Source organism: Physeter macrocephalus, chromosome 19 (assembly GCF_002837175.3).
Source record: "Physeter macrocephalus isolate SW-GA chromosome 19, ASM283717v5, whole genome shotgun sequence".
NCBI lineage: Eukaryota > Metazoa > Chordata > Mammalia > Artiodactyla > Physeteridae > Physeter > Physeter macrocephalus.
Window position 1 is genome coordinate 41,844,610 of NC_041232.1, and position 12,691 is coordinate 41,857,300.

The window sequence follows — 12,691 nt, forward strand, 5'->3', positions numbered from 1 at the left end:
GGGCCCAGCCTCTCCGCGGCATATGGGATCTTCCCGGACCGGGGCACGAACCCGTGTCCCCTGGATCGGCAGGCGGATTCTCAACCACTGCGCCACCAGGGAAGCCCCTGGGTGTGTTTTTGAATTAGTGCTTACAATGCTCACCTCAGTGATTCCTTGTTTTTGCTGACATGGATGACTAGTCTTTTCCCCTGAAGGATGCTTAACAAGTGAGCTAATAGAAAATAAAAAGAAATTATCTGCTGTTAACATCTCCTTTCCCACTTACACCTCAGGAAAGAGAGGCCAGCGTTGTAGAACCAAAGGTAAATTATCCTATGCTACTTCTTCTCCCCTAGGGGAAAGTTCACATTGAGGGGAGATAAGGGAGAGCCAGGCTAAAGGGAAAAAAAGTGAGGTGAGGGACTTCCCTGGCGGTCCAGTGGTTAAGAATCCGTGCTTCCTCTGCAGGGGGCACGGGTTCGATCCCTGGTCGGGGAACTAAGATCCCGCATGCTGCTTGGTGCGGCCAAAACCAAACCAAAACAAACAAACAAAAAGGAGTGAGGAAGGATGAGGGATTGGGTGGAGGAGTTCTGAGGGGCCCCTACCCTGGACCCTGGGTGGACAATCGGGGGTGCATATAGGGTACCTGGGATGGGGTCCTATGCAGCCTCCTAAGAGGATAAAGAGGCGGTGTGACACAGGGATGCCTACGGCCTGAACATTAACTGCTGAGACCTCGAGACTGACGGTGAAAGATTTCTGTGGCCAGGCTTCGTATGGGAACAGAAGGCTGCTCTGCAAGCTCAGATGGTATCAACAGTGTCCTAAGTAGACTGGAGAGTAGGGCATACCTGAATGTTCTGGTTTATCTAAAACCCCTGGGGAAATTCCCTGGCATTCCAGTGGTTAGAACTCCATGCTTTCACTGTGGAGGGCCCAGGTTCAATCCCTGGTCTGGGAAATAAGATCCCATGAGCTGCACAGTGTGGCCAAAAAAGTAAAACCCCTGGGACTCTCTCATGATCTTAGAGAAGTGGAGAGCTCCATTCCCCCACAACAAATTATTAATAGCTAATTTTCAGTCAACCAGATATGTGCATGTTCGACAAGGCTCAGAGTTGATTGGTCTGATTTTGAACTAAAAAGATATATTCATTTCTATCTTTTGTTGATTTTAAATCTCAGTCTAAGAGGGCAGCCTTTATTTTATTTCCCAATTCTTTGGATAAACCTTCTTGTAGAATACATGTACTGAAAACACAGAGGGAAAATCCCCAGTCCTGCCATCCAGGAAAGCACTGTCTTCTGGGGATGACATACAAATAGATATGTCATTGGGTCATGAGGATACTACTGTTAAATGTCATTGCAAAAATTATGTGTAGGGTACATAGAAGTTCCTATTTCAGAGCTGAGTGGGAAGAAGGGGGCAAGTCATCGAAGGCCCCCCCCAAGAAGAAGATGCCCTAACCCTTGTTTTAGGCAGAGAGCAGGTCATGAGTATGTTCCTGGAGGAGGCCACATTTGACCTTTTTCAAAGAAAGAAGTGGAAATGACTTACTCAGAGAAGGAATTTGCATGTAGAAATTCCACTGGGTTTGAGGCAGTGCAAACATTTTGGAAGTGTCTAATTTGAATGAATAAAATCTCTGCAAATATGTATGAAAATGACATTTCCTCAGTGAGTTGTTTATTATAGTGATTTTATTTTTCTTTTGCAGGGTCTATCCATATTCTCCTATCCAGACAACCAGCTGACCAAAGGTAGATAATCATGAGATGACTGGCCTGGATTATGCATGTTGTTTCTGATTAGGAAGCTGTCTATAGTCACTTGATCCCTTAGAAGTCTTGAACCTAAAATATTGTTTTCTTATCAAAGCACTAAAGATCTGAGCCAATCAAAGCACTTTCAGGATATAATTTACTTACCTGTTAGAATGTAGTGAAATAATTCTTTGTAATCATTATTGATCCACGGCTTTATCTCCCTTTATTGTTCTATCTGTTGGAAGAACTTGTAAAAATATGAAACAGTGAAGTGATGCAGAACCTGAAAATTAACTTTGAATCGTCTGGGTTCTGTTTTGAAACATTTTCCCTTCTTTTATAATGTCTTTTGAGCTCATGATGATGATGATTTTATTTCTTCAGTACTACTTATTTGCTCACTTATTCAAATTGTATATTGCTGAAAAACCAAAGGCTTAAGAAAAAGTTTGATGGGTAAGCATTAAAAATTGCAGAAGTTAGTGAAGATGAAATGATCCATTTAGAAATAGTCAGGGGAGGGATATAATTACAGAGGAGCTGGTGAGATGGCAAAGATGCAGTATTTGATGAGGTCTTATGGCTGTTTAGTTGGCTCTCAGATGATCAGATATTTAAAAACTTTGTATTTGAAAGCTAGTAAGAAGAGCACAGGATGAAGATAGAAGTGTGGCATATACCCGTGATATACTCAGACTATTAGAAGGTCCAGACAGAGCTAGAAAATACTTTAGAAAAATGCAAAGAAAAATATAAAAGATGCACTTAAGGTCTGTTTGGAACAAGAAAAAATGCTCTACTTATATTTTTGTCTTCTTGGTCAAGAAGACCATGGTTTTATGTCTCTGAGTGCATAAAAGCTAGTTCCTTTGCCAGGACAGCTCCTGCACTGAGCATCTTACCTAAAACACAGCCTATGTTCTCTCTGATTCCTTTTTGTTCTCCTCTTACTGGTATTAAGTTAAATTCATGAAAATGTACCTCAGAGACAGACTGAATTCAGGACAATTAGAGATTTCAAGTCTGAGAATTCTTTGCAATTAGCATATCAGGTATGATACACAGAAGTAGCTGTGGTAGAGCATGCGGACCAGTGTGGGCCAGAGACGTGAGGGGGAAAGTACAAGATGAGGAGGGTCATGTCCTCAAGCATCCTTGGCCAAGGGTGTCTCCAATTCTCCAGGGAGGAAGGAGTGTTTACACAACCATTTGTGAGTAAATGAGTGTTTTGTTTTTTTGTTTTTTTTTTTTTAGTACTTTTACATGCAATTCATGTCTATGAACAGTAGACTTGTCCACTTAAAGTTAAGTCAATAGAAATGGTGTCTCCCTCAAGGTAGTCTATGGCATTTCTCTTAGAGTGGTCTATGGTAAAATAAATTAGGGGAATCTTGGATTATATGAAGTTATATAAATTTGTGCGTGAGAGTGCGTGTCTAAGGGATTTCAGTATATTAATAGGAGCATTTTCCAAATGTATTTTTCATAAAAACCCTGCCAATTATTTCTTGTGATTAGAATTCAGTGGAGTTCACTTTGGGAAATATAGGTAAAGGTACAACATTTGAATTAAAATTTCTCATAAATTGTTAACATCTTAATGTAGTACATGTAATAAAGGAAAACTCAAAGTATACAAAATATTATTTAATTCTTTAACAAATTACATGTATTTTATTTTATTTATTTTATTTTTTTTTGCTGTACACGGGCCTCTAACTGTTGTGGCCTCTCCCGTTGCGGAGCACAGGCTCCGGACGCGCAGGCTCAGCGGCCATGGCTCACGGGCCCAGCCGCTCCGCGGCATGTGGGATCGTCCCGGTCCGGGGCACGAACCCGCGTCCCCTGCATCGGCAGGCGGACTCTCAACCACTGCACCACCAGGGAAGCCCAAATTACATATATTTTATAGAAAAAAAATGTAAAATGCTATTTCTTGGAACTATTGACTGTGTAATAACTTGGCTTCACTTTCAACCAGAAGTAGGAGAGAGCTGTTTATTGCATTAAGAAAAGTGTTTGAAGAAAATATGGTTCCTTTTATTATATAGAAAGGGGTAAATTGCACAAAGAAACAAGTTTTCTTGTTTGATTTGAATATCACATTTTATTTCTGCTAAGTCATTCCAGTGGCTGGTGTCTATTACAGATGAAGTGCCACAGTGCCTTTCTGGCCTGGAGAATTCTGAGAAAAACAGTCTGTAACACTCTTCCCACTGTGATGTTTTACAGAAATAGTGAGACAGACTCAGGGAGACAAACATACACACAATACGCAAACAAACAGGTATACACACATACAAGCCTACACTTATTCTGAAACACACATATTTTAAATATAAATAGTGTATTGTATAGAATGGGGACATTAAATTTCATTTAACTCCCTCCCCAACCTTTTTTTCTGAACTTATAAAATCCCAGTTAAAGAGCTCTCTCAGGCAACATTGTACATTGTGGGAAGGACTTGAATGGGGCTGACTTCACTGATTTATTGGTCTGTTTTGACTTCCGGAATGAATAGTCACCATATATACCCCCTTCACACAGTTAAGCCTGAAACAGGTGTTTATCCGTGTCTGGACTTGCAATCCTTAGATAGACTCAGTCTGATTTCAAATATTACTTACAATTTCATGTGTTATTAACAATAATGGAATAGTAAAGTACCTGATGTGTTATGATTTGATGTAGGTTTCATCCTTTTCCGTCTTATTGGTAGTACTCTTTTAGGATCCCAAACAAACCCTTCTCTTTAACTTTTAGAAAATGCTTTGTTATTTGTTGAGCATTGATCACTGGTCCTGGCTCTCACGGAAAAAATGCCAACATTGCCCTGGTTTGTGGAGTGTTTTCTGGAAGCTCCTTTGATAATGTCAGAAATGAGGTCATACTGTTCTGGGAAGAAAGTGTTTTTCATGAACTTACGTTTCTTCTTCCATAAGGCACTGATAATGGCAGAAAACAAGTCCTTGTCAAAGGTAAGACTTTGTAAAACTAAGAATTTTTATAATAGTTGAATATGTTTTTAAAAAGCAGAAATTTTGAGAGAGTCTCATTAAGGTAGTTTCAGCTTTGTTTCAAATCAATTGCTAAAGTAATTGGTGATGCCCTTTCAAAAAGTATGCACTGTTTAACATGATTCATCACTTTCCAGAGAAGGCAAAGGCAAAGTATAGTTGTTTTTTGTTTTTTTGAGTGTCTCATAATTGTAATTTACACACACGAATCCCACAGGCGTATGTCACCAACAGATGGTATTTATTAAAAATCCACATGCATTCTTGGATGGTTTAAGTGTCCTTCTGCTTGAAGGCAAAGAAATGGACTGGATGACCTGTCAAGGTCATTCTACTTAACTTTCAAGAGTCTAATCTGGAACTGTCCCACTGCTTCAAATGGGTTTATTTTAAATATATGTCCAGGTTGAGTGTGTTTGCTGCAAGTGACACTATATACAACTTGAATCAGACTCATAGAAAAAGCACAATGTATTGACTCGCTTATAAAAGGGTGTGGTTGGTGTTGGCATTAGCGACAACTGAATTCAGAGACTGGAATGTGTAAAGTCGGCTTTTCCTCTTTCTTCTCTGCTTCTCTCTGTGGAGCGCCCATTCTCTCATCAGCAGATAGACTTGGCAGGGAACATGGGTTCAGTAACGGAAGCCTCCGTCACCAAAGAGAAAATACGTCTTTGCAGCCAGCTCTGATTAGGAATCTTGGGCAAGATTTTATTTGTCCCGGAGCAATCCATATAGCCAGATGTTGAAGTTTTAAGATTGGCTTTCCTGGGTCATGGGTCTTTCACTGCCCATGATTTTATTCATACCAGGATTAAGAAAGACAAAAGAAGATTTCTAGGATCTTGAGACTGCCCCACCCAGCCTCCAAGCCAATGACTTCACCATTACAAATGGTCCAGAGACAGTTTTAAGAAGATTGTAACTAAAACTGAATATTCACTTTTTCCTAAGAGTTTATCAGGATCAATATCTTCATGCTGTACTTTTTTTTTTTTTTTTTTTTTGTGGTATGCGGGCCTTCCTCTGTCGTGGCCTCTCCCGTTGCGGAGCACAGGCTCCGGACGCGCAGGCTCAGCGGCCATGGCTTACGGGCCCAGCCGCTCCGCGGCATGTGGGATCCTCCCATACCGGGGCGCGAACCCGGTTCCCCTGCATCAGCAGGCGGACGCGCAACCACTGCGCCACCAGGGAAGCCCAATGTACTTATTCTTGATCTCAGTCTTCACCAGAAGTCCAGACCCCTCAAGACATATGTGGTTACCTTTATACACCTCCATTTGGCTCTAGACATCCTGTAATCTGATATAATCTACACACCTCCCTAGTTACCATCATTCTTCCTCTCTCCTCTCCATACCCCCACTGCCTATACATGCACTGTGCTTTCTGGAACTCAGGCTCTTTTATTGGTAAAATTGTGTGTCATCTTTAACCTCTCTAAATACTCCTTTTCCCTTCTGGTTTTATTGAAACCTAACTTTCACTTCAGGATGTTGGATTCCTCTACAGCCTTAGAGCCTGTTTAAAAAAATTTTTTTTCTCTCTTTCTCACACCCCATATAACACAATGCCTAGAGATGGTGTAAATGTCCTTTTTTCTTTTATCACCATTCAAGTTCATTTAGCCCTTCATCCCCCTAAAACCTGAGCTGTTTGAATTGCAGTGCCCCTCCTTGTTGCAGTATTTACCAAGTGCCTGGTAACTCTACCTTATTTATTAGCAGTTTAAACATGATTCTTACCTTTTTTTCACCACCACCCTCCTACCTTTCTTCTGGTGACTTCAGCATCAGTTAGATAACCTAGTCCACAGTCTGGCTTTTCACATCCATGAGCTGCTCACTTCCAATGATCATTTCCTCAACACCAACTCAGGTATCCAACCCCTTGGAGGTACTCTACAGATTTTCATTTTGATGGGTGCACCCGATTCTCTCTTATAAGCAACCCACTGTAACCTCAGCATTTCCTGTTTTTCTAGCTTACTAAGTCTAGTATCACCTGCTTCTGTAATTATTTAGCCCGTAAAGATTTTCCAATCATTTGACTCTATTATCCTATCATATTTTTTTGTCATTGGTATCCTTCACATCCTCAGTATCTCTCCTTAGTTTAGATTCTACAATTCATATGAAATTTACTTCCTTCCCTATAACATCAAATCCAGTATTCCTCTCTCCCACCCTGTACTCACAGGCAAAACCTCAACCTTGTTAAGCTCATCTCTCTGCCTACTCTGTGCTTGTTCTTGAGAAGCTAAATGTTGCTGAAGAACAACACGCAAATATGCTAATTTGTTTCACCTAAACTTATGACAATATATCTCAAGTAAGTTTCAGGGGTTCCTGGCAGTCTTATCATACTTTCCTGTCGATTTGCTGTCCCACCATTAAAAAGAATGATGCCATTTTTTTTTTCTTCTCAAAGTCCCTTTACTCATCCGCAACTAATTATTTCATTTTGTTTTTCATGGAGAGAGAAAATTAAAAAGAGTTACCTTATCTTGCCTCCATCAAATCAAGTAACCAACTTGCATCTGCACTGCCATCTTCTGCATTGCAGCTGCACGTACCATCTTGTCTTCTGCTTGTAACGGATGCTATGTTGCACTGCTCAGATCTACCTCTCAGGATTAAGGTACTTCTTTCTCCAGTCTGGAGTAAGAACTCACCTCTCTCTTGCCCAAAGCAAGAGAGGTGGCACCTGGAGTGGTCTGAGGAGACGGACTCTAAAATGAGATTTTGGAACTGAATTGCCACCAGCCAGTTGCAACGAGGACCAGTGAAGACCCCATCACTGGTGGTAGGAAGAGCATGGGAAGCTCTTGGCACATTGCAGTGGCGCAACTGTTAACAATTTTCATTCATGATGAGCTGGAATGGGATGGAAAAAAATGCATCAGTGGGGCAATATCTCAGGTGCTTTAGAAGGTTAGAAGAGGTAGTAATTATAAGGATTATAGAATTTGATTGTTGTTGCTGGGAGTAATTGATGCATTCAATAAAAAAAATTAATGGCTAAGTGTGGAAGCAAGGGGACTTCTGAGAAGCATATGAAGAAACTCTAATCTCCTGCAGCCAGAGGGTAAAAGAGCTGAGGACCAGGCCCAGGACCTAATTATAAGAGCAACAGAACTCACAAGAAAGTTGATTTCTCACTTCCGGCAAGTCTTATACCAGAGTCACGGCCCTTGTTGGAACAATGGAACCCTGATACTTTGGACAGAGACATCTGGACTGATGTCCTGGAAAACATTATAACTCAAGATTTTCATGAACCATCTGTACTTGTAGTAGTGCTTCATGTCTCCTATTCCCACTTGCTTGAAGATGATGAAAACCTCTGCTTTGCAAAATGGGACATGTCCCCATTCCCACCTTTAGGATATGACCCTTCCCCTCTCCTTCAGGCCACCAGAACAGTAACGAGAGTGAAGTCACAGAATGAACTGGTCAGAGAGATGAAATGCTGAGCCTGTAAGGGGAGGAAAAGTGCTATTCCAATAAACAGCTGAAGGACCTAGCCAAAATACACTGTCAGGAATCTGAAGATATTTCTAGGACTGGATTATGAGAGTACTAGAACAAGAGGACCGTTAAGGAAAGTTAGATAAAGAAGAGTTTGTTGGGGCTTCCCTGGTGGCACAGTGGTTGAGAGTCCGCCTGCCGATGCAGGGGACATGGGTTTGTGCCCCGGTCCGGGAAGATTCCACATGCCGCGGAGCGGCTGGGCCCGTGAGCCATGGCCACTGAGCCTGTGCGTCTGGAGCCTGTGCTCCGCAACGGGAGAGGCCACAACAGTGAGAGGCCTGCGTACCACAAAAAAAAAAAAAAAAAAGAAAAAAAAGAAGAGTTTGTTGATATGAAGCACTGTCTAACACTGGAATATTTAATTACCTGGCAAGGGCCCTGGAGCTAACATGATGCTGCTTTGGCTCTTGAAATCTTGAAGAAAGCAATGGCCCATTCTAAGTGTGATAAAAATGCCAGAACTCTTGCAGAAAATGGTAGAAGAAGGCTCAAAAAACTCAAATAAGTGAGGCTGAGAATCTCTCCAGATGGCCGTGTTTAAAGGGAGAGGACACTGTCAGCCAGCATCGCCAGGAATGCATTAGTCCAAGGGGCACCTGCATCACTGAGAAGGTAGGTAGTAGCTGTCTTCTACAAGCCAGGACTGAGAGTAGGGGATGGTCTTACAGAATTGAGCTCACTGATAGCAAAAGGAGTCATCAGATTCTCAAAATAACAGAGGCCCAGTGACAGCACGTAACCATCAGAGGCAGGTTTTCCCTGGAGATGGATTTGGGGATGGAAAATTTAGGGTAGAAGGTTTATTTCTTTGCTAGTTGTCTATCCACCACTGTGTTATAAGATACTTCGGGGCAGGGAATTGCCTGCCTCCTTCACTTGTATATCTTCAAGTACAGAAAATATTGCTGGACTCATAAAAGGCTTCCAACAAATATTTGGAAATCAGGTTATTCTAAAAGAGTGGGAGTGCGGGGGGGCAGATATAGGAGCCCTGATGCTGGAGTCATTGTGAGATTTTTTTTTTTAAATTAATTAATTAATTTATTTTTGGCTGCGTTGGGTCTTTGTTGCTGCGCGCGGGCTTTCTCTAGTTGTGGCGAGTGGGGGCTACTTTTTGTTGCCAAGTGCGGGCTTCTCCTTGCGGTGGCTTCTCTTGTTGTAGAGCACAGGCTCTGGGCGCGTGGGTTTCAGTAGTTGTGGCACACGGGCTCAGCAGTTGTGGTGCACGGGCTTAGTTGCTCCGCGGCATGTGGGATCTTCCCTGACCAGGGCTCGAACCCGTGTCCCCTGCATTGGCAGGCGGATTCTTAACCACTGCGCCACCAGGGTAGTCCTCCTTGTGAGACTGTTGGCAACTCAGATTTGTAATTTCCAGGATATGTTCTGAACAGTTTAAAAAGTGACTGTGGACCTTTAAAAATTAAAAGTAGATTTTAAAATTATAACCCTTAATAAAGTCATCTGTTTCAATGTTGAAGTGTAAAAACATTTACCTAAGTTTTATGTAAGCTCTTTATTGAGAGGTATAGTTCCTGAACAGACAGCCAGAAGTAAATCTTTCCCCGTGCTGCAAGCACAGCCATTGTGAGAAGGGAGGAGGGTGGTCATGATCATTTTTGTTCCAGTTAAGAAAATGAAGCCTTGAAAATTAGGGAAGAAAGTGTTGAGTTAGCTGGATGCATTTCCTGGTGAGAAAGTGTCGGGAAATTTAAACCAGTATCTTCCAAACTATGTTCCTGAGAACATGAATTTTGTGAGTGGCTAATGCATGTTCTTTGTTCAAAAGGGTTTATAGCTGTATCTAAGATCAAGAAACACTGCCGTAGTATTTTGCGTGTTATGTACAAGATGAAAGCACACATATTAACTATTTGACTTTCAAAAAAGATTATAACATTCAAAAAAGATTATATTTCCAATGAGTAGCGTGATTTCCTGTGATTCAGGATTTTATTAAAGAATTAGGGAAAAGAAAATCTAAGATTATGACAAGAAGAACTAAGACTAAATATAAAATAAAATAATTGAACCTAGACTTTTGAGATTTTTTAATATCTTGTTTTAAATAATTTTCAAGAGTTGAAATATTTAGTGTTTCTGATATTTCCCAGCTTCTGTTCTAGGCACTGTCAGAGATATAGAAATCGATTATTACGTGGTTTCCCCTTTGAAGGATATTGCACTTTAATAATTTAGCAGTGATTTTATATTTCTGTGATCCAAATGATCAAGAAAAGCATCATTTATAATATTTACTAGAATATGTGCTAATGAAATCATAGTCATAATTATTGTGAGTTATCATACACAAAAACAGTCCTTCGGGCAACAGTGACCAGTAATTCAGACACTATTGTCACCTACATATCAGTTTGCTGAAACTTTTGACATAGTATTTAAAACAAAAATAATCTTGTTCATAATCGCCATTCATGTCTTTAAAATGTTCACAAATGTCATTTAAGCCCTTCCAGTAAGGTAAAAAATAAGGAAAAGTCATCAAGTGAAAGAATTTGCTTCTGGCAAACTCAGTCAACCCGGTTTGGTACTGTTTTACCAGCCACAGGTCTGGGAAATGTACATGGTCCTACCTCCCTTTGCTCCTTCACAAACGTGTTCAGATTGTTCGTTTCCTTCAAGATATGAATTATAGAAAACAGTGTAATACACTGCCTGTTCTTGGGGATTTTCATTCATAATGGATTAACTTTTTGAGAGAATGGTCAAATTTCTATATGAATCAATGGATGAAGAAGGTATTGGAGAGGGCCCACCTAAAATCACATCATGTAAGCACTTTCTTTGATGTGTAAGTCAATCCTACCCCTCATGGCATGCATTCTAAGTTCACATTGAATTGATTTTCATTAACCTGAGTCTTGGGATGGAGTGGATTTTGCTGTGGGTCCTGCCTTATAAAACACTGATTCTCCTTAAACATCTCAGAGTAGAAAATTTTATAGGGTAGCACTGCAGAGAACCAAGTAACTAGTAGCTAGGCAACCAGAAGCAACTGTAAGAAAAGAAAATTTGGAAACGGCCAAGCAAGTGTTATCTGTGTAATATTTGGTATTAAGATATTAAAAAGTATTATCCTGTATTTATTAGTAAAACTTGCTTGTGATACTCAGTGTCTTTCACATATACCTTTACATGAAATTTATTATATCAGTTTATCTTCTATCAGGCTTATTTTTGATTGCCTGGGGGCTCTTTTCGAGAATTCACTTAGCTGCTTGGCTCAGTCTACCTTGATAAGAACTATAAATTAGTGTATTTTAAGCGCTATCAACCTAAGAGTGAAGCACTGGACTTGATGGGACCATGAAGCATCTGCCTCTTGGTGGTCAGTGCAATTAAGTTCCTGGGGATGACAGAGGCTAACAGCATATTCAGCACCCTGTTCATTGAAGTCAGCTGCATCTCCTGAGTCAAGGAGAAGGAAGTCCAGGTGGTTGGAATCCAATACACTAGTGGGCACCATTTTCCTGAAAGCAAGACATCCATCCTACCTCTTCAGGTCACATGAGCTATACTCTAGTGTTTTATTTCAGGCTGTTTTGTTTGCTAGTAACATTAAACCAATTCAAACTAGTGGAGATAAGAACATCTGGGTGTCTACAAACCTGGGGAGAGGAATAACACTAGATGTTTGAAACAATCAAACATTATTCTAATATCCTTGCCATACTATGCTGTTTGACTCATTTTTCCCTTTCATCACAAACCCCTTTTGTCTACTTCTTTACTCAATGGCACCAGCCTATGACAGCTCCCCTCCTCTTCATCATATAAACCAGATTTGAGTTCTTCAGTCCCAGTTGCAAAATTTCCGACCAAGGACTCATACGGGCCCATGTAGGCTCAAGGGTTCACTTCTGAATCAATGAACTATGACCAGAGCATGAGGTCACAAAAGGTATGCAAGCTTCCACAGGAATCATAGTGTATGTGCATCTGTGTGAATGGAATCCCCACAGGCAAGTGTGAAAAAGAAAAAGCAATTGGCATCCACTGTACCTTGCTACCTCACAATATTCTTTAGATAAAGATGAGTCACCTCATTTTATTCTCTCTAAGAAAAGTAATAGCTGCCCCAGCCAGGGATATGTTATGCAGAGTATAACTGCCTTGCAAGGGAATTTGTTTTCATTTCCCCCATCAAGTTTAAAGTGACTCTTTCTATGGAAAGAAATATTTCCCTTTTCATTGAAGACAGTGACTAACAATGGAAAATAATTGCAGCCAACAGAGCAACCAAAGAAACACATACAAAATCAACATAGAGGTGCAAGCCATAATTATCCATTCCTGCACTTACAAACAACTATCAAGCCTAAGCAAATTTTATATAAGCAAAGTTTGTATTGCAGAGAAGACTGG